Below are 26300 nucleotides of genomic sequence, written 5' to 3'. Positions count from 1 at the left end.
ATTTGGATCTTCCCTCAATTTTAGATTATTTCCTAGGAAGGCATCTTATCTGTAAACATGAAGGGCAGAATCTTGTGCCCACCAGTTAGTACCCTTGTTATTGATTCCTTGGAACACTTGAACTGTTAAACAGGTTCAGGCTTCAACAGAATAGCTAATGATGTTGGCGAAAGTATAGGGTTATAAAATTTTTGACTAATTTTACTGAACTCTCTTTCAAAATCACAAGGATATAATTAGCAACACACTGATAGCTGATGAACAGGAAAATAACATAATGCAGGACCCATCAATGAAAAACAGAGTTTACGCACTGATTTCTTTCAATTCACTTCTGTCCTTGTTATATAACTACCTCACAAAAACTGAATCCTCCTAAATCAGTTTGTATTTTCTCTTTTAAACTAGAAGACAACAAGCCTCTTTCATCCAGTTCCTGGTCTTAATTTAAACTGAGATCAAAGGTTTACATCCAGTTATCTGGATGCCCACAAAGCTGAATCTTCCGCATAGCCCCCAGTTGTTCCCCCACAAATCTATTTATTTTAACTCACAAACTACTGCTTTCTTTCCCCCCAAACCTTCTCTCTTTAATTCAACCAGGAGAGTAAAGGATTAATGTTCGTTGAACTATACTCACCATACCCTAGTTCCTGTCCACACCTAGAGCACTGATCAGATGCCTTGGGACAAAGATGCAACTTCTGATCTGGCGGGCTGCAGAGCCAAAGACATAGGCAAGGTAAACCTTTCTGGTACCCCTCTGTACAGATGTTCAAAACCCACGGTGATTAGGGAATGGTCATTGTCACCCCTCATGGACAGAGTCCCACTGAACTGCTTTTTTGGCTGTTGCAAGACTCCCAAAAATTCCAAGCAGCACACAAGTACATCTTCACACTGTGGGCGGGATTTTCTGGCCGTCCTCATCCCAAATCCGGAAAATACAGCTCGAGGTCAACAGACCTTTTCATGGTCCACTATGATTTCCATGGCAAAGTTCTGGCCTGTCAACACTTCTCCCTCCCTCAACCTCAGTGGTGACTCCATGAAATCCGAAGAAGTTTCAAGATCGCCTTAATGAGACCCTGCTTGTGAGTATCCTGATAATCATAAGTATTCATAACATTGTAAAGTCTGCAATAAAAACTGTTCATACTTGAGTTGAGAGGCTCTAGGTCACTTTATGGCCTACACCCTGCCTAAAAATGTACTTGTCTTTTAGTGCTAGTCTACACAAGTGAACTGACCATTACTGTTTTTCACTCACTCAACTCTTGCCTTGTATTCTCACAAAGAACAAGTTATCAAATTCAGTAGTGACCAATTCACCTTATCCCTTATGTACAACTTCATAGCATAATAGAGATAACTTGAGCCATAATATGCAGCCAAAAATTGATCAGATACATCATCATTTCAGGTTTTTCAGCCTCCATGTTACACCTCCCTCATCGCCCTCCTTGCAGCTTCCCCAATCCTTAACCCCCATCTCCCACCATCACTACTAACCTCTGGCCTGCGATCTAGCAACAATACTCGGCCTCATGGTGTGTATTGGCAGTAGCCACTGCCCCTTCAGTGATACTGTTAGTAGAGCTATCAGCTTCCGCTGCTGGGTTTCCTGATCCTAGGGATCAGAGAATCCCCCTGGGGTAAATGGCCGGAAAATTCCATCCAGTGTATTTTTTTGGGAAAATTCCACTCTATTTCTATGATTTTGTCAGAACTGTTGTCAGTGTAGGATTAAAACCTAACTGAGAGAAGGACACTATAGAAAACATTTAGGATGACATAGCCAAATGTTTGATGGAATTGCAAGTATGCTGGCATTAACAACTGTGCTTAGAGAGTTTTAAAAGAAAATGTTAAACTAATTTTCACATACCCGGATACAGGGCAAGTTGATGTAACAATGGAAAAGTGCTGGCTTGGAAGTTATATTGCTTTAAAAAAAAATTCTTTGAACGAATGTACAATTTTTTATTCTGAAGGAGACTAGAAGTAACAAAAAACTGGTTGAGGAGACGAGGAATTCTCTGACTTCGCTAGTGACTGTGATTTTCCAGTCCCGCCAGTGTTTGTGATTTTCCAGTCCCGCTGCTACGAGTGGAGATTTAGTTGAGCTTCAAATTCCCCGTTCTCACTGGCAGCGGCAGTGGGAGATCGGACAACTCCAGCCTAAATGATGGTCTTTTCTTTTTGTAGCAAAAAAAAATGAAACGAAGAAATACTTGCAGGATCAGAGTACATTATTCTTCAAATCACAACAGAAATCCTCATCACGGAAACAATCTATGATTACAAATCCATTCCCCTCATGAAATCATTTCCAATCTAGAAATGCAGGACTCCATAAGAAATTAATTAGAATTTCTGAAAACCCTCCCCTCTTTAAATGATGTCCCTCCCTTTGTGGAGGGGAACCTCAGTGATCTTTCGCCGCACAAAATTTTTATTCCAATTACTGCTGTAGCAGCTAAGCTCCAGAGCTTATTTTGAGCACAATATTGAAAGATGCTCAGGCTGAAAGGTCATGACAAAAAGGTCAGTGAAACAGCAAGTCTGGCTCCAGCATCTAATAAGACATGAAGTTACCAGTACATTTCCAGTAGCGTATACAGTGAGATTGATAGAGGAGTGGAAGTAATTTCGGCCAGAAATACAGAACTCAGAGAGTGCTTAAAGTTGACATTTCAGGGGTTTAACCCTCTGTCTAACAAAAGAATGAACCTGTACTGAAACAAGCATGTTTTCCTCGTTTCTTCTACATAAAATCATGGTTACAACCTTTTGATATTTTTGGACCAATTACGTCAGTCATACAACATGCTGCCAGTTCTGCATTGGTCTAACATCATTCCTGACTGATCTGCAGTTTGCATAAATATCTATCTTGAATTGGTTGCTGTGGGTAATTGAAAACATTCAGTGTGCTGCCCATGGCTCTGTATCTCGCACAAGGCAAAGGTCAGCAAAACAACTACAGCTAAATTGCTGCCGTTACCAAAGCATTTACTCCATTACAGTCTTGCCGTGTGAGTTTCTATATTTTGTTTAAGGCAAAAGATGTCACGATGATACGCTCTGAGATGTCATCCTCCATAAGGAGTACCACAGAGAGTGCAGGCTGACTGTTTAAAGGATCCAACTAACACAGCAGAAAATAAAAATCACAGGGCCATCTAATTAAAAAAAATCTCAAATTCTGCACCTGTAACAGTTGTCCCTAGGCTGCTGTACAGTTAGGATGCGGTAGCTTGAGCAGTTCTTAACAGATTTACTGTCACCCAAGATTACTTAGTTGTCAGACAACAGAAGCACCAAAGTGATATATTTATGTCATTAGCACCACTCTGGAAGCGACTGAAGGTTGCTAGGTCATTGCTTAGCAACCAGAAACTGTTCTAACTAAAGATGCAAGGTGACTATACTCAAACCAATCTAATGTAAAGGCAAGTGCAAGTTGTTTTGAACAAACAGCATAAACGGTTAGCTTCTCAAATGTCTTTTTGTGCATGTAGCTCAAAGTAGACATTTAAATAGTCAGTCATTAGGAATACAGAAATGTGCACGGTGCTTCCTTGGATGCAAAATCTTGGAGATAATAATAAACATAAATCGTTACAGTCGAGGGAGGGGTGGAATGACAGGAAGGTTTGCATGAGGGTGGGAGGAGATTTATGAGGATACTCTCCGGGACTGGAGAATTTTAACAGTGAGGGAAAATTGAATAGGCTGGGGTTGTTTTCTTTGGGTTGAACTTTATGGAGGGGCAGGGGTGCGAATAGGTGACAGTGGGACTTCAGTGAAAGGAAGTTGCATCCTTGAAAGCTACCGGTCTATCTGTGTGGCTGGCAGCTCTAGATGTCCCTCACCTCACCAGTGGGTGTCACTGGGATTGAAAGCAGCTCCATGGACAATGATGGCCATGGCCTTCAGAGAGAGGTAGGCCGGTGGTTTGGATGGGAGAGGATCGGGGAGCTTAGGAGAAGATGTTAGGGTTTTGTAAGGCTTAATGCGTGGCTGTGTAAATATCACCTCCCATTATGATGATGTGAAAGAACACACGACTAGGAGAGGAGGGGGTGAATGTTCATCTCTTCTGCAGTATGACACCCAGCATTGGATGGCTGTTAATAATGTTATTTGAACCTCCCCAATGTCTCAGCAATCATTCCAAAGCCAGACTGACCAACTCAGAACAGCCTTCTTCCTTGCAAAACAATTAGCTTATAAGCAGACCTGCCCATGTCAACCATGTTTTAGTAGTGTCCAGCGTATTTTCCAGGTCAGTTGGCTTGGGAACAAGGTCAATTGATCACTAATTATTTATTATGAAAATGGCGGGTAGGCTGACCATTTTGGTGCCCACTCACTTATCACACTATGGGGGAAACAGCTTGGGGTGAGCAGGAACATCGTGGGCGTACCCCCTCATGTTTTATATGCCACCTGCATCCCTGCTGAAAAGGTGCCCAGAGGGGAGGCGGTAAAATCCAATATTTTGGAACAGAGGAAGCTGAAGACAGATTTAATTAAAATGTATAAAATTGTGAGCAGCTCAGATGGAGTGGAAAAGAAAAATTCCACTTATATTTACAGAAAGGTCAATAACAGGAAGCATAATTTTAAAATATCATCAATGGTTGAAGGATTAAAAGGGCTTTGACAAGAAATGTTTTCACCCAACAGAGAATGGTGAGGGTTTGAAATCACAGCCTGGAAGAGTCGTAGAGGGAGAAGATCCTAAATGAATACTTTGCATCAGTGTTCACAAAGGAGAGGGACATGTTGACTCGGAGTGTCTCAGAGGGAAGTGTTGACCCATTAAAGAAAATCTCCATTTCAAGACAGGAGGTGTTAGGTCTTTTAGGGAACATTAAAACTGACATAGCCCCAGGGCCTGGTGGCATCTATCCTAGGCTGCTCAGGGAGACAGATGAAATTGCTGGGCGTCTGGCAGAGATCTTTGTCTCTTCGTTGGACACAGGTGAGGTCCCTGAGGATTAGAGGATAGCGAATGTGGTACCGTTATTTAAGAAGGGTAGCAAGGATAACCCAGGTAATTATAGGTCGGTGAGCTTGACTTCCATGGTAGGGAAATTGTTGGAGAGGATTCTCAGAGATAGGATGTATGCACATTTAGAATGGAATAATCTCATTAGTGATAGACAGCATGGTTTTGTAAGAGGGAGGTCATGTCTCACAAATTTGATGGAATTTTTTGAGGAGGTGACAAAAATGATTGATGAGGGAAGGGCCGTGGATGTCGTCTATATGGATTTTAGTAAAGTGTTTGACAAAGTCCCTCATGTTAGGTTGGTGCAAAAGGTTAAATCTCATGGGATAAAAGGAGAGGTGGCTAGATGGGTGGAGAACTGGCTTAGCCACAGAAGACAGAAGGTAGCAGTGGAAGGGTCTTTTTCTGGCTGGAGGTCTGTGAGCAGTGGTGTTCCGTAGGGCTCTGAACTGGAACCTCTGCTATTTGTGATAAATATAAATGATTTAGAAGAAGGTGTAACTGGTGTGATCAGTAAGTTTGTGGATGACACAAAGATGGCTGGACTTGCAGATAGCGATGAATATTGTCAGAGAATACAGCAGGATATAGGTAGGCTGGGAAATTAGGCAGAGAAATGGCAGATGGAATTTAATCCAGATAAATGTGAAGTGATGCATTTTGGTAGGACTAATGTAGGGGGGAGCTATACAATAAATGGCAGAACCATCAAAAGTATAGATGCGTAGAAGGACCTGGGTGTGCAAGTCCACAGATCCTTGAAGGTAGCAGCACAGGTGCAGAAGGTGGTGAAGAAGGCATATGGCATGCTTGCCTTTAGAGGACGGGGTATAGAGTATAAAAATTGGTGTCTGATGTTACAGCTGTATAGAACGTCGGTTAGGCCACATTTGGAGTACTGCATCCAGTTCTTGTTGCTGCACTACCAGAAGGACATGGAGGCTTTGGGGAGAATACAGAGAAGGTTTACCAGGATGTTGCCTGGTATGGTGGGTCTTAGCTATGAGGAGAGATTGGGTAAACTGGGGTTGTTCTCCGTGGAAAGACAGAGAATGAGGGGAGACCTAATAGAGGTGTATAAAATTATGAGGGGTATGGAAAGGGTAAATAGAGGGAAGCTTTTTCCCAAGTCAGAGGTGACAAACACAAGGGGTCACAGGTTCAAGGTGAGGGGGGCGAGGTTTAACTCAGATATCAGAGGGACGTATTTTACACAGAGGGTGGTGGGGGCCTGGAATGCACTGCCAAGCAGGGTGGTGGAGGCAGACACGCTGGGATCGTTTAAGACTTATCTGCATAGTCACATGAGCAGACTGGGAGTGGAGGGATACGGAAGAATGGTCTAGTTGGACCAGTGAGCGGCGCAGGATTGGAGGGCCGAAGAGCCTGTTTCCTGGGCTGTATTGTTCTTTTTTCTTTGTTCTAAGCCATCGTTTAATTTGAAAAACATTTGGGTATGTGTTTGAAGTGCTGTGATCTAAGAGGCGATAAACCAAGAGCGAGATTTTTTCCAACATCGGCAATGTCTGATACCAGGCAGGAAATGTGGCAGTGAGGCAAACAATGGCAATGGTGGCTTTTAATGCCAGGTACTGCAATGCTTAGTGCAAGAAGAAGGCAGGCAGGAGTTCCACAATGTATCACTGGTGGGCGGCTTCTGATTCACCTACCCTGCCATCAATTTAGCGCTTCAATAATCAATGCACTATATTTAAAGACAGCCTCAGCACACAGCGAGCACACCAGGAAATATTTTTCACCTAAGTAAACCTCCCCAGCTCTTCCTGCTCTCTCTCCCTCATCACTCATGCCTCCTGATCTTCCAGCCTATATTCATAGCCTAGCCTCCAGCTCCAGCTTTCTTCAGCTTGTGCTGTAGGCTCGGGCTCTGCCTCCAACTTTCTTCAGGTCTTTGGTTCTGTTACAAGGAGAGACCCCAGGCTGACAAGCTCTGCCAGTGGGGACTTAGTGCCATGCAGTAAGTAGGGCCTGACCTTCAGCCTCACTCCAAAGTCAAAAGCCAGAATTCGGGATTCTCACCTCCCCAACACCAACTTTGCATTCGTTGCCTGAGCATAAAGTATCTCTGAACATCAACATTTGCAGACTCCATGCCTTTATAAAAATGTTTCATACTCCTACTATCAGAGTGATAGTTTCCTACATTATGCACCACCTGTCCATTGGGCCACAGTTGCCCACTCATTTACCTTTCTATTATCTCTCTGAAGCCTCTTTGTGTGCTTCTCACAACTTGCATTTCCATTAGCTTTATGTCAGCAGTAAACTTGGGTACGTTGCTCGTGGTTTCTCTGTTTAAGTCATTAAAACAGAACATAAATAGCTAAGGCCCTCGCACTGATCTTTGTAGCACTTCACTAATTACAGTCTGCCAACTTGAAAATGCATCATTTAATCCTACTCTCTGCTTCCAATGTATTAACCAGTCGTCCATCCATGCTAATATAGTAATTCATTACCTTCACAAACGCTTACATTGAGCATTAATCTGACCTTATTAAATGACTTTTGGAAATCCAAGTATATTGTATTTACCAGCCTCCTTATCGACCCTACTAATTACAAACATTATTAAAAAGACTCTAATAAATTTGTCAAACACAACTTCCCTTTTTTAAAACAATGTTGACTCTGTTTATCCAAACAGCCTTAATCGCCTCTCACCATATTCATTTTAATTAGCTTTGTTTGAGTTTGAGGCCTGTTTTGAAAACAACATACTAAAGTCCAAACATGGCATGGGATTCCATTATATTATGATTGCTATTTCCTGGAGGATCATTGCCAATTACTAATTAACTGCTCCATTGCATAATACTAGATCTAAATTAACTTTGTCCCTCATTGACTTCACAATCATAAAAACATTCTACAGACACACCTTTCCAATTAAGTTTACCCATTTGGTTTGTCAATACAGAATAAAGGTTAAAGTCGGCTGTCATTATTACATTGTCTTCATTACAAGCTCCAATTATATCTTGCTTAATGCCTTGTCCATTGGTATAACAACTGTTAGGCAGCCTGAAGACTACTTTTATCAGTGCTTTCTAATCCTTGTTATTTTTAATAATAATTTATGCTGACTCTATTTCCTGATATGAGCCAAGATTCTGGTGTCCTATGCCTTCCTTTATTATTAAGAATACTCCTCCTTTTTCATTCTTCGTGTCTTTTCAAAACATTGTACAGCCTGGAATATGTACTTTCCTGCCTTGGTCACCTGCTATGTTCCATAACGACATTAAACCCAGTTATCTCTATTGGTGCTGCTAGTTTATCTAGATTGATACTAATTTCATCCAGATAAAGAGATTTTAATATTTTTGTTACCAGTATTCTTTGTGTGGACTTTATTTGTTGATGCAGGGTTCCTATTAAATTCTTTGTGCCTTCCTTTTCCACTCTGTTTGTCTTTAACTTAATTGTTTAAACTACTCCACTATCTCAACTTTACCTTTTAGATTTTTAAATCTCCCTTCAGCAAACTCCCTTCTCCTGCCCTTTTAGATGTAGACCAGAATACCAATCTCATCCTGGTTTAAATGATCTCATCTATTCCCAAGTTTCCTCTGTACCAGGGCCAGTGCCACATGAATGGAAACTCATTCTTCCTAAACCACACTTTGAGTCACACATTTAATTCTCTAATCTACTTGGCCATATGTTAATTGGCACTTGGCTCAGGTAACAATCTGGGGATTATTACGTTTCAGGTTCTTCATTTTAACTTAAACCCAATTCCTGAAAGACAGAGCCAGTTCAGAGTTTATGAAATGACCTGTTGACTGAGATTGGAAGGTGAATATTTGAGGAGGATGACTATGAAGAATGGGTGGGAGAAAGCAGTAGGATGAGGAGTCGAGTGGGAATGATGTCTGACCATTTGAAGAGGATGCTGGAGAGAAGGGATTACATGTAACAGTAAGGCATGTCAGTCACAGGAGTGCTGTGCCAGAGAATGTTAGGCATGTGAGAGAATAATAGCTGAGGGTTGCAAGACACTTTCTTTGCCAGTCTGAATGAGGTCATCGTACTTCTTCCAGTGCTAGCCCTGAATCCTCAGCTCAGCATGTCAGCAGCTGACAGCCTTTTGACTTCCCACCACATCGGCTTGGTGAGATGAACTAGCCTCTTCCTGCCATTCTTAAGGTAGAAGACTTCTCTGTGTGTGCCCTCGCTGCATCAGGGATGTGTCTGGAACCAGACAGGCCGCTTTTCTACAACAGCCATGCATTTTGCAGGCCCTTGCTTGTTCCCACCCAACTGCATGTTACAACCACTGCTACCACCAAGGAGCCTGCCAGACACTCTTTAAATAGAGATCCTTCGTTACTTGGTTGGACACATAGTTCCATGCACTCCCCTGATGCCAAGGAACCTGGAGGCAAGACATGAAAATGGTCACACCTTTGTGTTTCAGTAAGTGTGTTCTTACCTGATTGGTTGAGGAAATATTGTTACTCTGAGTTCACACAGGTCCTGTAGATGGTACTATACAATTTTGCTCACTACAAGTTCCAGGGCTAAGTTCCACAGAATGTCTGTAGGCAAAAATAATGGCAAGTGCTCACTGCACACTGCCAGAGTTATCTATATGGTGGAACAGCAGTTAGCACTGCTGCCTCACAGCAGCACCAGGGACCTTGGTTCAATGCCAGCCTTGGGAGACTGTGTCTGTGTGGAGCTTGCACATTCTCCCTGTGTCTGTGTGGGTTTCCTCTGGGTGTTCCAGTTTCCTCCCACACTCCAAAGATATGCAGGTTAGGTGGATTGGTCATGCTAATTTGCCCCTTAGTGTTCGGGGGATTAGCAAGGTAAATAAGCAGGGTTATGGGGATAGAGTCTGGGTTGAATTGTTATCGGTGCAGGCTCGATGGGCTGTATGGCCTCCTTCTGTCCTCTATTGATTCTATGATTCTACCTTTACAAAGCAACAAGCTCTAATTTGATATTCCCCTCATAACCTTGGGTGTTATGGAGTGATTCATTTTGGTAGGAAGAACATGGAGAGACAATATAAAATAAAAGATACAACTCTAAAGGAAGTGCAGGAATCCAGAGCTCTGGGTGTACATGCGAATATGTCTTTGAAGATGGTAGGACAGGTTGTAATATTTTAGGTTTTATTAATAGGTGTATAGAGTACAAGAACAAGGAAACTGTGTAGAACTTTTATCAGTTTGGCCTCAGCTGAAATATTGCATCCAGTCTGGGCACCACATTTTAGGAAGTATGTGAAGGTATTGGAGAAAGTGCAGAAAAAAAATCACAAGACTGGTCCCAGGGATGAGGAACTTTAGTCATGAGAATAGATTGGAGAAGTTAGGACTATTTTCCTTTGAGAAAAGAAGGCTGAGAGGAGAGTTAAATCATGATGGATTTGGACACAGTAGATTGTGAGAAACTGTTCCCACTCATGAAAGGATTAAGAAGGAGTGCAGATTAAGGGAGGGCACAGATTTAAAGTAATTGGCAAAAGAAGGAAAAGTGACGTGAGCAAAATCTTTTTCATGCAGCAATGAATGCACTGTCTGAGAGTGTAATAGAGGCTGCAGGTTCAGTCAAAACATTCAAGAGGGGATCAGTCTGTTTCCTGGAAAGGAAGAATGTGCTGGGTTACAGGAAGAAGGCAGGAGAATGAGTAATTCACATATTGACATTCTTAGAGCTGGTGCAGAATGGCTTCCTTTTGTGCTGTGACAATCCTGTGTTTCCTCAAACTCTCTCAGCCAAATATCATTCTTAGTTCTACCTATGCTGTTGGTCCCTACATGAGCCACAACAACTGGATCCTTCTTCTCCCACTCCAGCTGAAAGGAGATGTCCTTCACTCTGCAATAGGGCTGGCAACTCCAAGTTGCCGCTTCACAGAATATGTGTTCCTCTATCTACCCTTATCACAACCACAGTCCTTTCCAATCCCCTCTCAGATTTTGCACAATGGTACTATGGTTATTGTTTCTCCATTCACCCTACAGCCTTTGTTCTCATCTACACTTGTAGCTAGTACCTCATACCTGTTGGTCAAAGTCAAAAGCTGAGGCTCCTCCATCACTGTACCCTGGATTCCCCATTTGCCTGACTTATGGTAACATAACCAATGACCCAGTCTAAAATTCTATTTAACCTAAGGGATATGACAGCCTAGTGGAAGGAAGTGCCCCATATGCTTCCTTCTCCCTGACAAAGCCTGCAGCTTGCCTGCAGCTCTAAGCCCAAGTTGCTTGACACTTACACAGATATGGCAATGAAAAAAAACTATTGAATCTCTCCTTCTGCAACACACTATCTAAGAGCAGGAGAGCAGGAATATGCACCAAGCCTCACATGCTATTTATCTCACTATGGAAGAACTAGTTCAAGAATAAATAAAAGCAAAATATCACTGCTCTGATAAAGGGTCATCCTGACTTAAAACATTGGCTCTATTCTCTCTCCACAGATGCTGTCAGACCTGCTGAGATTTTCCAGCATTATCCATTTTTGTAATAAATGGGAGCATTTATCTTCATTTGTTTAACTTGTTAAAGTTATTTTGTCTGACTATACCGCAGAGTTGTACAACAAAATGTATAATCTGTAGCTTCTTGCATGAATTTTTAATCTTGGTTATGTTATCATGAGGTCTAGATTGGCGATGTGTTTCTTTTCTTAAAAATAAGCAATAGAGAGGGAGAAAGAAATCACTTGGACATGTTTAGGTGGTGACAATAGCATTGGCAATGATACTGAAGCATGCCACCTAGCCACCATCCTGAACGAGGAAATGGCTTGGCGGACAAAGGACTGCAGAAGTCAGGTAAAGAAATGTAAATTATTTCCAAGGTTGACAGCTCATTTGGAAAGATGACCGCTCTTTAAGACTTAATCTGATCAGATCAACTCTTGGTGAAGATCAAATGTTTTCATGAACGAAGCAATCCCCACTCACTATAATAAAATAATCACGTTACAATCTCTTCGGTAATATTACATCTCTTCCTGATATATTTGTTCCAAGTCATTCCATGATCTTGTACAACAATAACTTGGCAACCTATGTATACAGTGATTTGGGGTTTGTGGTAACTCGTGGTCAATACATCTGAAACCAAATGGTGAATAGTGTTTCAGCTTAAGAACATATCAAGTCAAAAAAGTAAAAATAAGCAGAAGAAATTGAAGTTTTGAGCCAGCCCATCAGCACCTCAAGGGTTAAACAGCTTCACATTTATGAGAGAGACCTTGGGCTAGATTTTCCTGTCTGAGTTGGGAATGGAAGCTGGATTCGATTCTAAGTCACAAACTTGCCCCTCTCCAATGCCAGCGTACCTTGAAGCGCAATTTTTATGGGTTTGGGTTTTTAATACACCTAGAGATGGGTCTGCAATTGAATTAGTGGTTAGGGAGGAGGGATGGTGGAGTGGGTGGCGGTGAGATAGAGATAGGACCCAAGAGAACTGGGCCAATGTTCCACCCATGTTGGCAACCATTGCCTGGCTGCTGGTTTTCCGTGTGGCATTTAAAAAAATGAGAGGATCTTCATGTTCAATGTGGCCAGGGTGAATGCAGAGCTGACACGCAGGATAGGGTAAGGAAAGATTGGTTGCTAAAAGCATATCAATGCTCAACACTTCTTTGTCCAAACTCTCATTTTTCTACGCTAAGTGGAATGGTTTTCACAATACCTTCCTGTTCCACAGGTTTCCCCCTGGTCAGTTTTCGGGAGCTGCTAATAGCTATCTTTCCCCGTGAAAAGGAGTTCAGAAAGTGAGCTCCTAACAAGCTTTCTAATGCCCCCAGGCCACCCAGTTAATGAGGCAGGCGATTTATCTTTCCCCCTGTGTCCTGCAATTTGGGAAGATCTCCAAAGTTGAGAATGAACCAGATTGGCACACAGCTAGGCTGCCACTGTCATTATTTTGCCACTCTGCCTCGTTTTTGATCCCAATTCAAGGTGGAAAAAATAAATCCCGTCTCTTTTGCCAGTGGGTGACGAGATGACCATGTTTGCTTAGAGAAAGAAATGGCATTGTTAGGGAGCCTGATACAAGATGTTGAGTATTCATTCTTCCTAATTAAGGTGCTGTTGACTGCCCTCATCAATCACATCTGCATGTGTTTGATCATTTGTCCTGACTAAAGACTGTGTGCCTGGGGCAGGTAAAATCCACTCTATAACAGAGAGGTTTAAATACAAAGCAGAGTCTGTACGAGGCAAGACTTTCTCACAAATGGTTATCATCAGCTTTGAATTATTTTCCCATTGTGGATTATCATTTTTCTTGCCTCTTTTCCAGAAATGATTCTGAACCTGCCCTTATGTTGAGAGTTTTGAACATAGAAACATAGAAGATAGGAGCAGGAGGAGGCTATTTGGCCCTTCGAGCCAGCTCCACCATCCACTATGATCATGGCTGATTGTCCAACTCAATAGCCTATTCTCCCCATAACCTTTGATTTCACACCGCCCCCCTCCCCGGCCCCACATAGCTCATTATATCTTATCATTGATCAAACAGCCAATTGCTCTCCAGTTGAGAAAGTGAACTCAGTTGAGGATATTGATGTAGAATAGGCAAGAGTGAATTGGCAATGCATTTGTGCTTCACCTGCTGTCCTGGTTCATGGCAGCACTGCCACTGCCCACAGTGAATTCTACCCCCTCAGTCTCTTCATTTGTGGGAAGAAAAATTAGGCAGAAATAATGCAGTCTCTTGGATCCTCACTCCCTGTGCTCTTTAGTTATCTATCCTACTTCTTTTGTAAAATATCAGCTGATCTTCAGAAGAATTATCTTTACTGGGTGCCTGATCCAAATATTGTCTAAGGCTTGTTATTTTTCTGCTATTTTCGAAACTTTGTTCAGCCTTGTGAATTTTGTACTTGTGTTCTCTAATCTTATAGTATTGCCCAAGTTGAATAGCTTCAATCCTGCTTACGTCTTTTATCGTTTTAAAAACTTGTACTGCGAACCTAAAACAAACCCAAGCAGATGGTGATTAATGACTCCAATTTGTTTCCCAGCCCAAATCTGCCTGTTTACAGCTTAAACTGAGGCAGAAAAATGGGCAACCAATCTCATGCAAGGAGACAGACAGGTAGGAAAGACTGGTAGGAACTTTAAACATGACAATCAGGCTGGGAATCTTCATCCCTGTGGCCTCCAATCCCATCATGAGACCTCCAGTTTTACTCTCATCATCAGACGCTGATCATTTCCCACCCCCCCTCCTCCCCCCCCACACCCAATCCCCAATCAGGCCTTTGATCCTTTCTTCCCTGAAAGGACCCCTTGCCCATGCAATCCCTCCACTTGAAGGCCCATGACTCCTGCTACCTCAGATCTCTGGCCAATCTCCCTGCAATCAACCGACCCCACGCTCACCATTTGACACTCAACTTTCTCTACAGTTGAAGCTGCCATCCCTGAGAATGTCACTGATTGATTTCCTGCCTGAGCAGAGGCCAGCCTCTCAGTCAGACTGGGCCACCATATAGGGAACCCATCAGTTACATCACTCAAACAGGGGGAATCCTGGATTACAAGTTGCTTGTGGCCAGGATTTTAGGATGACGTGGTTTCCCTTCTGGACATCCAAGGAATTGACGGTATCTTCGCTGTCACACAACCATTTAGCACTATAACAAGTGTTAATTGGATGGAGGCGGGACTTGTACCCTCACTTGGGGTGAAGTCCTGCCACAGAAAGCTACCAGCCAATGCTTGGTCAACAGCTCTCGTCCCTGCATGCCAGAAACTGCAGTAAGCAGGATTGCGGCAGCAATCAAGTTTCAGGATCCAGGAAATGGCCCTAAAGTGGACAATAAGTGGCTATTTAAGGTCCCCAGTTGGGGCAAGGGCGGATGGGTTGGCATTGGTTGGAGTCATCCCAGTGTAAAATTGCAGGGAGTTGGGGCAGGCGGGAGCCCAATGGGAAGGCCTTTGGGGAAATTTTGCACATTCCCCTGACCAACTACAAACCCATTAGTTGGGGAACGTAAAACTTGACCAATGAACTCTGGTTCAATAAAGCTCAGTAAATAACAGTTCTGACCAGTGTCTCTATTTAGTCTTTTAACAGAAATAATAGTCTAATTACTTAAGCCTTTTTTCCCCAATCTGTCCCCATAAGGCTTGAATTGTCCAAGACTTGTTTTCAGCACTCTCTCAATTGTATTTTGTTACCTTTTTGAGGTAGGTGGCTAAAACTGTACATAATTGAACTGATCTCTATAAAATTATTGATCTAATTTGTTGAGACTGGTAATCCAATATCCTATCACTGGTTTTTCTCATTAATTACTGTTCCACATTGGTTAGATGTTGTCAAGAGTACAATCAATGACCACTCCTGAAGCCCTTTCCTTCCAGTTTCTGCAAGCGGCAACCTAAAACTATGACTTCTTTTTGTGCTGGAAACTATTTGCTGTGAGGGTCAGTGTGCATTGCCATAAATAGCATCATAAAACCCCATCTGCCACATGTCATCCATCTACATAATCGGTCCATGTGTTTGAAGATAGTTTTCTTTCTGTTCATTACCTATCACAGAACTTCCACGTCATCAGCAAATTTAATAATACTGTACTAAATGTGCTCTGTTCCATATCAATCACGTGTTGTGAACAGAAGGGATCTCAAATCAGATCTCTGTAAAACACCACCAGTTACTGTTTCCCAGGCTGTTTTTTTCTACTCACCATTTCCCTCAGCTTCTGGTTGTTCTGCCAATTCTCAATCCATCTAGACAATTTGTCAATGACTCCCTGAGCCTTGACCTTCTGTACCAGTCTCACATGAAGAACTTTCTCAAATGCATTTTGACAATCCAAGCGAATGCATCTAATATGTAACCCTCACCCACTCGATTATTTCCTGAGAATTGCAGGAAATTTGTGAACCTCAACCTCCTCCTAAAGGCATGCTGATTGATCAATTTAACGGCCAATTCTTGTTTGCGTCAAGTCAATGTAGAAGGCCTGAGGACTGATGTGAACATCTTTGAACATACCCTACCTGTTAATTTTCACTAAAGAAGAGGGTGGATGAAATAATTGTGGTTCACGATACTTGTTAATTGCATCAGTTATCAATACCTTATATAAATACACATATACTAAGAATGAAATGCTGCAAAATGGGGTAATTTAACATTTTTGTCTGAGCAACAAAAAATAATAAACTTCCAAATGAAATTCTTGCCATAATTGTGGCTCCAACAAAAGTCAAATCCACACACAAGTAACTTCTTGCTCTGTAAATGAAATAACCTGGCATAATTCAGTGTTTAAATATGTGTCACTGAATAGGTTACCTTTTATAATAGATTCAGAGAGAAAACACAATGAAGTCCTGTGAGCTCCCTAACAACATATGTGTGACAAAATGCCGAGTTATGATGGGGACAATGAGTGAGATATAAATTGTCTCATGAGGCTCCTCATCATGTATTCTGTTTGCACAACACTTCAGATAAGTAATTAAAATGCCAGGTTAGATGTAAATTATAAATAGGAATAGAACTGATGCAGGCAATCATAGAATCATAGAAACACTACAGTGCAGAAGGAGGCCATCGGGCCTATTGAGTCTGCACCAACAACAATCTCACCCCAGGCCCTATTTTTGCAACCACACACATTAACCCGCGGATGCCTGTAACCTACAAATCCCAGGACACAATGGGCAATTTAGCATGGCCAATTGACCTAACCCGCACATCTTTGGACTGTGGGGGGAAACCAGAGCACCTGGAGGAAACCCACGCAGACACGGGGAGAATTTGCAAATGCCTCACAGACAGTGATCCAAGTCGGGAATCAAACCCAGGTCTCTGGAGTTGTGAGGCAGCAGTGCTAACCACTGTGCCGCCATGCTGCCTGCTGGACGTCTCATGAAATACTATTTTTTCCTCCCTGTGTAGTCCCATTGGTTTTCAGTAATGACTATTTCAGAAAATAATAAAAACATTTAATGTCAGCACAAGTATCTTGTCAGACTTTCTCGATAGGTCTGGTTTTGTTTGATCTTTTTGGTTCATGAGACTTTTCTTTTTTAATTGAATAATAATCTAAAACCAATACTAAAATCCGTGTGAAATGAATAATATCCCGCGAGAAATGACGAGAGATTTGCGAAAGCATGTCTAGGCCAGAATTGTGCAATAAACTAATGACATCCCAAGAGTCAAAAGTATCCTGATATCACCTTCATCTTGATGTACTGTAGTTTGGGCAAAAATGTTGAAGCATCTGGTGTGTATTAATGTTAGCGGAACCTGTGGTTATGTAGAATGAAATGAGCAATGTGAAAGTACATTTATTCTGAATGAGTGCTATGGTGATTGTATGACTCTGGCTGATGATCTTGGCAGAAGACTGGTAAACCAAGCTGAAAATTGAGTATGTGGAACTGGCATTATTATACAGACCAATACTCTTATAGGGAATTGACAGTTGGACAGTAGTTAAACAGGTTTTCTCTGTCTAATTGTATTATCCATGTCAATGAAATAATAAATTTCAATTATTTCCACATGCCTGAACTATTTCAAGGTTTTAGCTTTCTTTTGTGATCAAAGAAAGAAGTTACTTGGCAAGTATGCAGGATGTGGTCTTTGGGAAAGAATAAAAATGCTGGCTTTGCATATCTTTATGCTCAACGCTATTTATATTGAATGCAGGCTGAATAGTTTTAAAGCCACATTTCCAGTGCGGCTATAAATTCTAATTTAAGATGCGTGCTACAAAGGGTGTGAATCTTATACTGGAGAAAATCCCTTCGTTCTTGGTGTTGATTTAAAGGGCTTTATCTTCACACAACATTGTTTGTCTCTCTTCAAACACAAATCTTTGGCAAACGATGATGCCTTATCTACGTGCTCCATTTCAACTTGATGCCTATCATCATTGTGATGCATTTTAAACCAATGAAAATAGCTTGTCAGATACTTTTCTTTATGGAGGATCTCTTACAAATGTCTCTGAATTAGAATAAATCCCAGCATTTCTTACACTCCAGTGGTTCCCTCTCATTGTGGGTAATGCAATGTGGCATTTTGATGCTGCCTTTACTTTTCAGCACTGTTGCCAATGGCAACTTCAATTCCGATTGTAATGCTGTGAGGTAAATGAGGCGGTGCCGGTGCTTTCGGAGGAACTAAAATTGTCCCAGATCTGGCAAACGAGGGCATCCAGTGATAAGCATTGCCCTCAAAGGCGAGACTTTTGTGTCTTATGAATGTTGTTGGGTTCCCATCCAGGTATTGGGATGTGTTAAAGGTGCAGTAGCCAGAATCAAGATTGTGAATTGTTTACTTACAATAGTGGCATTGCCTGCAGTTTGCTCTTGCTTTGTATTGTTATTTAGTGTTTTTCTGTTGATTTGAGCAGATTCTGCAACATTGTGCATGCCGACAAAACTTATTTCGAATGCACAAGGCAATGATCCTCTGATGATGAGCATTTCAGTTGGCCAAATGTTCCAATACCTTGGCAGCTTCGGTGAGAAAACTGATGTGTACTCTGCAGCTGCACAGCTGAGTTTTCTTTCCAGATTCTCTGGCACTCTATGCAGAGAGGACCGGGGGCATGAGTTTTGCCATCACAGAGATCAGGGTGCCATCTTTAAACGGCACCCTAATATGCATTAGACAAAAACACTGCCCCACCCCTCCTATGAACATGAAACCCTACTTCCTCCACCCACAAGCGTCAGGGTAACTCCCTTACACTAAAACTTTGAGGAAATCCCCCTCTACAAGTGTTGGACAATCCCCCACATACATAAGGGGAACACCCCAATGTGATGGAGCACCATAAAGGGCCCTCTGGCACTTCCCCGGCACTGCTATCCTGGCACTTCCAGGTTGGCAATGCCAAGTTGACCAGGAGGCAGTGCTCAGGTGCAGCTGGGCATATCCTTCTCTCCCTGGGGGCTATTCCTATCTTTGCACCTCCCCCCCGACCCCACCCAGTGAGTTTCCCTCAACAGCTTTTCATTTGCAATATGCCAGTGAGGGGGGAGGTGGGGCTTTTCCATACCAGGGGGAACATATGACAGGGAAGCCCTTTAAATATATTTGGGTGGGAACCTCATTGTGTCACCAGCGAGGGGCGAGGAAAATCTCAGAACGAGATCTTATTGCTGAGATTCACATTCCTGCGGGATTTTCCACTTGCATTGCCATTTCACGCAAGGTCAGTGCCAACAGAAAATCCACTCCCTCCCCCAATGTGTGAAATCAGGTCTTATCAAAGTCTATTTTCACCCCCATGTCATTTTTCCCCATGCAAGTTTTGACCAGTTTCCATGTAAAAACATGTCTGTACACATGATGTATTATTGTACCCTTACTCCTCTCCCCCATCATATTATTGTTGGAAAGATCATACACTTCACCATATCTCAACTAGACTTGCTGGTTAGGAAACATGGAGCCACCATCCACATATGGGATGGGCTTTTATTTTTGTTTTTCTTCCCTTTTTCTCGAATTCCCTTGAAGAAAGTCCCTCCCATTCTTAATGAAGCCGAGAAGTGTCAGGCTGCTTCATCAGTACAGTAAAGTAAGGTCAGCTTCATCAGCTTGCATGTACAGCAGAATGGAGGAGGGAGAATTCTCCTTGTAGATGTGGTAGCTTTTAATTTGAACTGGCTGCTTCTCAGTTAAACTGTTCATTTCACATGAGCAGTTGACTACATTAGTTAATGTTAACATGGCTTCTGTGTCCCTTGATGTTCTGTGAAGAATTGAAAAATTCTGGGAAAGATGCGTAAGGTAAAATTTTGCCTAAAAGGGTTGTTTACAAAATATGTTGCATTGCCAGTACATAACAGTGAGTAGAAAACCCAAAGGCTTTTCAATAAATTAATTCAGAAGGCATTGAGTTTTTTTTTGTTGCTTCACTTCTGAACAATAGAATTGCAATGCTCTTCTAAATGTTGTTGTGTGCAACATTAATATGCATAAGCTCTGCAAAAGTGTGTATTTAAAGCCTCCCTGTATTGTGCCTTGCCACAGAGTTGTTCAACTATTACATTGTGCATAGTTGAAATGCCAAAACAAATTACCATCTAGTTGATAAAAGAGGCATATCATGATGTGGAATTACTGCCCTGTATGCAGTGCAGTGTAATTATTTTCACCAGAAATTGCAAAATACTACAGATAATAGTGCCGAGTTGAATAAAATCCCAATTTATCTTTAGTACAAGAAAGGGTGATTTTGGCTGCTTTTAACAGTTGCCATGCTTTACGTAGGCAAGAGCCCTTGTCATCAGTTGCATTGAGTGACTCGCTGAACTTTGGGGCTGTTACAGCACTCATTGTGCTTAAATTAATATTCATGGTTGATTTGTAGCTTTCAAGAAGATCAGCCGTACTTGAGAATCATATTGAAGAGAAAGTACCCCTTAGTTTGAGTACTGGAGATTATGCTGATTCTTTTTGTAGTGCAGCCTGAATAAGATGTGTTTGCATATTAAATGCATGATTTCTGAGCATTACAATTTTGGATTAAGTCTTGGAAGACACTTCTTTAAACTAACAAATAATACTGTCAGAGGTGATTAACACAATATGGAACAAATTAAATGGCTTGCTAATATTTAAAAGTCTTGAAAACAATGGTTACATTAAAAGAAACTTGTTTTGGTAAGGGAATGATTTGCTGAAGGGACACTGCATTGGGGAAAAAGCGTTTGCCAAAAATTTTTTCCATTTATGTGGTAAGATAAGATTGGGAACAATAGTTCCAGTCATCTTTTCAGTCCCATTTGACAGGATGGTTAAAGCTCGGGATTTTATGATGTCGCTGGTCCCAAAACCATAAAATCCCGCCCAAGGTCAATGCACCTTCGCATTGTCTGCCATGGTGAGTGGGGTGGTAAAATTCCAGCCAAAATGTCTGCCGCAACCACTGCCATATTAGGCACAGCTCATAAAATCTTCAAAAAAGAACAAAAATAAAATTATAAAATACCTGATGTATTCCAGGAGAGGCAACATCTTTGGATAGGAATGAATTTTTGGCACAAATTGAAGTTCATGGTATGATCATATAGCCATTATAGAGACTGTTCACACGGAGATCAAAACTGGGAACTAAATGTTCAGGGGTATGCAAATTCCTGTAAGGATAGGCATGAAAGAAAGAGTGGTGGGTTAGCTTTATTGGTATTAGATGGAATAAGTACAATAGCAAGAAATGGTATCAGATCAGAAGATGTAGAATCCATATGGGTGGAGATAAGAAATAACAAGGGGAAGGAAATACTGATGGGAGCAGTCTATAGGCCCCCTTACAGCTGAAAATAGTTGATGACTCATAACAAAGATATATCCTAGCGAGGAAGAAGGATACTAGGAAGGGGGAGAAATCAACCATGGTTAACCAAGCAAGTTAAGGATAGTACTAAACTGTAGTGATAAGCCAGAGGATTGAGAAAGTTGATCAAAAGATGACCAAAAAAAGAGGGAGAAGATATACTACGAAGGTAAACTAGCAAGTAATATAAAAATGGACAGCATGAGCTTCTTTAAACGTATGAAAAGGTAAAGAGAGGCCATGGTGAACATAGACCCCTGAAAGAATACGTCTGGGGAAATAATAATGAGGAACCAGGAATTGGCAGATGAGTTAAACAAATACTTTGCAACAGTCTTCAAGATGGAAGATACCAGTAACATTCCAAAAATACTAAGTAATCAAGGGCAAAAAAGTGGGGAAGAAAATAAATAGAATAAATATCACTTGAGAAAATGTATTGGGGCTAAAGGTTGATAAATCCCCTGGACATGATGAGATTTATCCCAGGATATTAAAGGAAATAGCTACAGAGATAGTGGATGCACTGGTACTAATCTTCCAAGAGTCCTTACAGTCTGGAAAGTTCCAGAGGATTGGAAAACCGCCAGTGTAACACCCCTGTTCAAAAAGGGAGGGAGACAAAACTTAGGCCAGTTAGCTTAAATTCTGTCATTGGGAAAATATTAGAGCCTATTACAAAGGATGCAATAGCAGAGCATTTAGAAATGCATAATAGAATCAAGCAGAGTTAGCATGGCTTCATGAAGGGGAAATCGTGCTTGAATTATTTGAGATGGTAATGAACAGGATAGATAAATTAGAATCAGTATTTGCAATATAGTTGGATTTCCAAAATGCATTTGATAAGGAAGTGCACAAAAGGCTACTTAATAAGAGCCTGTGGTGATGGGCTATTATATTAGATGGACAGAGGACTGGCTAAATGATAGAAGACAGACAGTTGGGATAAGAGGGGCATTTTCAGGATGGCAACCTATAACTAATGGAGTGCCACATGGATCAGTGCTGGGGCTGCAATTATTTACAATATATGTATTAGTGATTTGGACAAGGAAGTGAATGCCATACTGCCAAGTTTGAGAATGACACAAAAATAGATGGGTAGGCAAGTGGTGAGGATGACACAAAAAGCCTACTAAGGGATATAGACAGGTTAGGGAAGTGGGCAGAAACCTGGAGATGGAATGTAATGTAGGAAAATATGAAGCTATGCACTTTATAGGGAAGAATAAAGAATTTGAATCTTAATTAAATGGAGAGTGACTGCAAAAAAACTACAGCAAAGAGGGATTGGGGGTTCTCGTGCATAAATCACAAAAAGCTAACATGCAAGTTCGGCAGGTAATTGAGAAGGCAAGTGGAATGGTGGCCTTATTTCAAAGAGAATGGAGTATAAAAATAGGGGAGTCTTACTAATACCATACAAGGTAGTCCGAACAGCTTTGGCCCCCTTATCGAAGGAAGGATAAACTGCCATTAGAGGCAGTCCAGAGAAGCTTCACTAGGTTGATCCTGGGTATGGAGAAACTTCCTAATGAGGAGACATTAAGTTGATTGGGTCTATACTCATTTGAGTTTAGAAGAATGAGAGGTGACCTTATATTGGGTTCTCAGGGGGCTTGACAAGGGTAGATGTTGACAGGTTGTTTCTCTTTGTGGAAGACCCTCTGACCTGAAGGCATAATTAGAATAAGGGTCACCCATTTAAGTCAGAGATGAGGAGGAATTTTTTTCCTCTTTGAGATTAGTGAATCTGTGAAATTCTTTACCAAGATGAGCTGTGCAGGCTGGGTCATTAATTATGTTCAAGGCTGAGATAGATGATTTTTAATCAGTAAGGGAATCAAGGATTATGGAGATGAGGCAAGAAAGTGGAGTTGAGGATCACATCAGATCTATCATAATCTCACTGGTGGAACAGACCTGATGGGTCGAATGGTCTATTGGTATCTCTATGTCTTATGGTCTTATAAAGTTAATGGGTAAAATTCTCCAGCCCTTCCCACCAGTGGGGTCTTCCGGTCCTGCTGAATTCCAGTTCTGTGGGATCCCTTTATCAGTACACAATTGTATTTTTATTTGATTTTCAGCATCTGCAGCTTTTTGCTTTTAAACAATGAATTGAATATTGGTTTCAAAAAGTGCAAAATCAAAGAATGGTCAGTTTAACACATGGAGGTGAATTTTCCCATTCCACCCGCCACGGGAATGGGAGCGGGCCAGGGGCGGACCATGGAAAGGTCCGTTGACCTCAGGTGGGATTTTCCAGTTTTGGGGTGAGCACTGCTGGAAAATCACACTCTTGATATTTTTGCACTGGGAGTGATCATGCTCTTCATATGTTTTTACTTTCTCAAGGTTTGTCACACTTATTCACATAACAGTAAAAATTGATCCCAACTATTAATAACGTGGAATTAAGGACAGCTGCTCAGGTTTCTTTCCCCCAGTATTTGAAGTTCCATGCCAGAGGCTCACTGTATCGATTACAATACGATTACCTGGTGTATTGGAGAGTGACTCATATCCCTCCCACCCCCCACCACAACATGATGGCGGATATGAACATTATAGACAACTTCAAATAACCTCTATTCACATTTCTCACATATACTGAACACCCATTTGCACTTCAACCACTCCCTGTGATAGCTAGTTATTATTTTCTCTTTGGGTATAGATATGTCTTCTGAATCCCCTGTTTGAATTATTGGGAGCTGTCTTTATATCGATGGTCTCTGTATTGGTCATTCAAATAAGTAGAAGCAGTGTGCTGGATTTTCATTTTTGAGGCAAGAAGTGGGAATCCAGAAATTTCCAGCTCGATACCCCCGCCTCAGGGCAAAGTGCCCGAGAAGGCGGATTGTTTATTCCTCTTAGGGGGTGGTGGGAAGTAACTGAACTGCGGTCCATCACCACCAGAAAGGGTTCAGAGGTAACCATCCATGCCAACTTATGGCCCCCACCCACTCCCATGACCATCATCCTTTCCATGTCATGCTATACCCACCCTTCATCCACTCCTCATGGTTCCCTCATACTCTCCATGCCAACCAATACCCCTCAACCCACCCCATGCCCTCTCATAGCCTGTATGCGTTACAGCCATATCTCAGGGCAAACATTGCTTGACTGTCGGTTTTTTCTGTCTGATCTGTTCTGTCAATTTCACAATGTTTATTTGCACAACATAACCAAGTTTTGAGTGTAAGCCTCATTGTCATGTGGCTTTTCAACTTCTAAGTCTGGGTTGTCGGGTTTTACAAGGTTTAGGAATCATGGCAACAGTACCCCAAAGGGGCCTTGACTGATTTCCAAGATCAGTGTTTTTATACCCACCACCAGGATCCTGCATGCCCCACCATCCAGGCAACTAAACTGGCCCTCCTGGGAGGCTGACAGGAGAATCCCAGTCAAGCTTCTTTCATCAGCCTTAATAGGCTGTTAACAACCTTAATCAGCTGCCTGCTGTGTGTGTGTGGGTGGCCCTGTTACAATCTCCATCTCTGCTTCATAAAAATGGCCCTAGGGAGGGTTGAAGGTGGGATACTGGCATGACACTTGGCAGCGCTATTTTTAGCACCTGCCCCTCTCTGATCTCAGACCCAGGCTTTTAACCTCACCCGCAGACCACCAATGCCACTCCCCCATGCCCCTACTTTCACCCACCAGGTACCCGATGCAACCCCCCCCCCCTCCCCCGCCTTGCCCTCCCCAGGATCTCCAATCCTACCCTGCCTATGAGCTCCAATCCCTTCCTAACCTTGGTGCAGTCGTATCCAATCCTGCAACCTTCACTGAAAGGTTAGCCTTCTGACTGGAACCAATGACCCCATGTCAGTGCTGTGTCAGGGAATCCCAACTTTGTGATTCCCAAGAATGTTCACCTACTCCGAGTTGGCCAGTTAAATAAAGATGCACACCATTAATGACTCTGTTTCTTTCCTCAGAGATGCTGCCAAACCTGCTGAGCACTCACAGCTGTTTCTATTTCACATTTGCAGAATCTGCAGTATTTTGCCAGTGTGATTCTGACATTCCTGAGACTGGCTGCAGAACCTTTGCATAATCCCAGTATTCCCTGGTGAATCCCGAGCTGGGATAGTTTTCCGCAACTAATCATTGTGAGCTGTCTATTTCTAGGATAAACCAAAGGCTGAAGAATGGTCTTAATTTGCAGTTCTTGCTGCAAAACAACTGCTGAAATGAATAATATTTTCTCATGCATACTTTGAATTTGTGGACCTTAACTAAATTAGCAATGTTTTCCTGTACGTGTTATGTGGACAAAAGATGACACACCCAAAGATTCCAAAGGTAGTTTATATATCTGGATAATTTGCGTGATGGGTGAAGGGAGATTGAATACAGCTAGGGTTACTTGTCTAGATGGACTTGATTTGCTGAAATTCTGGGTTGCAAGAGATGCTTATTTTCTTTTCAGTTTAAACAGTTCATTGAAATAATATTACTGATTTCTGGAGCTCAAAAAGTCAGAAGACTAGCACTAAACAAAATCAAAAGTTAATGCTTCCCAAATTGATAGCGACAAAGGAATGTTTTAGCAATATAATTCCGAGCAACTTAACTAGATTTCCTTTAAAAAAATCCAGAATTATAGCATCTTAGACTGGATACAGTATTGACCCGTCCGTGCTGGCAATCTATAAAAGCAACTCATCTAGTCCCACTCCCTGCCTTTTCCCTGTAGCCCTCAAATGTTTTGTTTTATTCAGACAATTATGCAATTCCCCTTTGAATGCCATGATTGAATTTGCCTCTAGGACACTCTCAGGAGTGCATTCCAGATCTAACCACATGCTGTGCAAAAGCAGTTTTCCCCATATTGTTTTTAGTTCTTATGCCAACCACCTTCAATGAGTGTCCCTGGGTTCCCAATCCTTCTGTAATGAAAACGATTTCTTCCTATCTACTCTTT

At 41.9% G+C, this 26300-nt stretch overlaps 1 protein-coding gene across 1 annotated transcript in view; it reads left to right on the top strand.

The window, feature by feature from the left end:
* LOC145353946 (cadherin-4-like) overlaps nt 1-26300 on the top strand; it is a 608947-nt gene that overhangs the window by 203347 nt on the left and 379300 nt on the right. The window lies entirely within an intron of this gene.

This window comes from Carcharhinus amblyrhynchos, chromosome 16 (assembly GCF_965287045.1).
Source record: "Carcharhinus amblyrhynchos chromosome 16, sCarAmb.v2.hapA, whole genome shotgun sequence".
Classification (NCBI taxonomy): domain Eukaryota; kingdom Metazoa; phylum Chordata; class Chondrichthyes; order Carcharhiniformes; family Carcharhinidae; genus Carcharhinus; species Carcharhinus amblyrhynchos.
The sequence above is the reverse complement of the archived record's forward strand: the minus strand, read 5'-3'. Positions and strand labels throughout refer to the sequence as shown.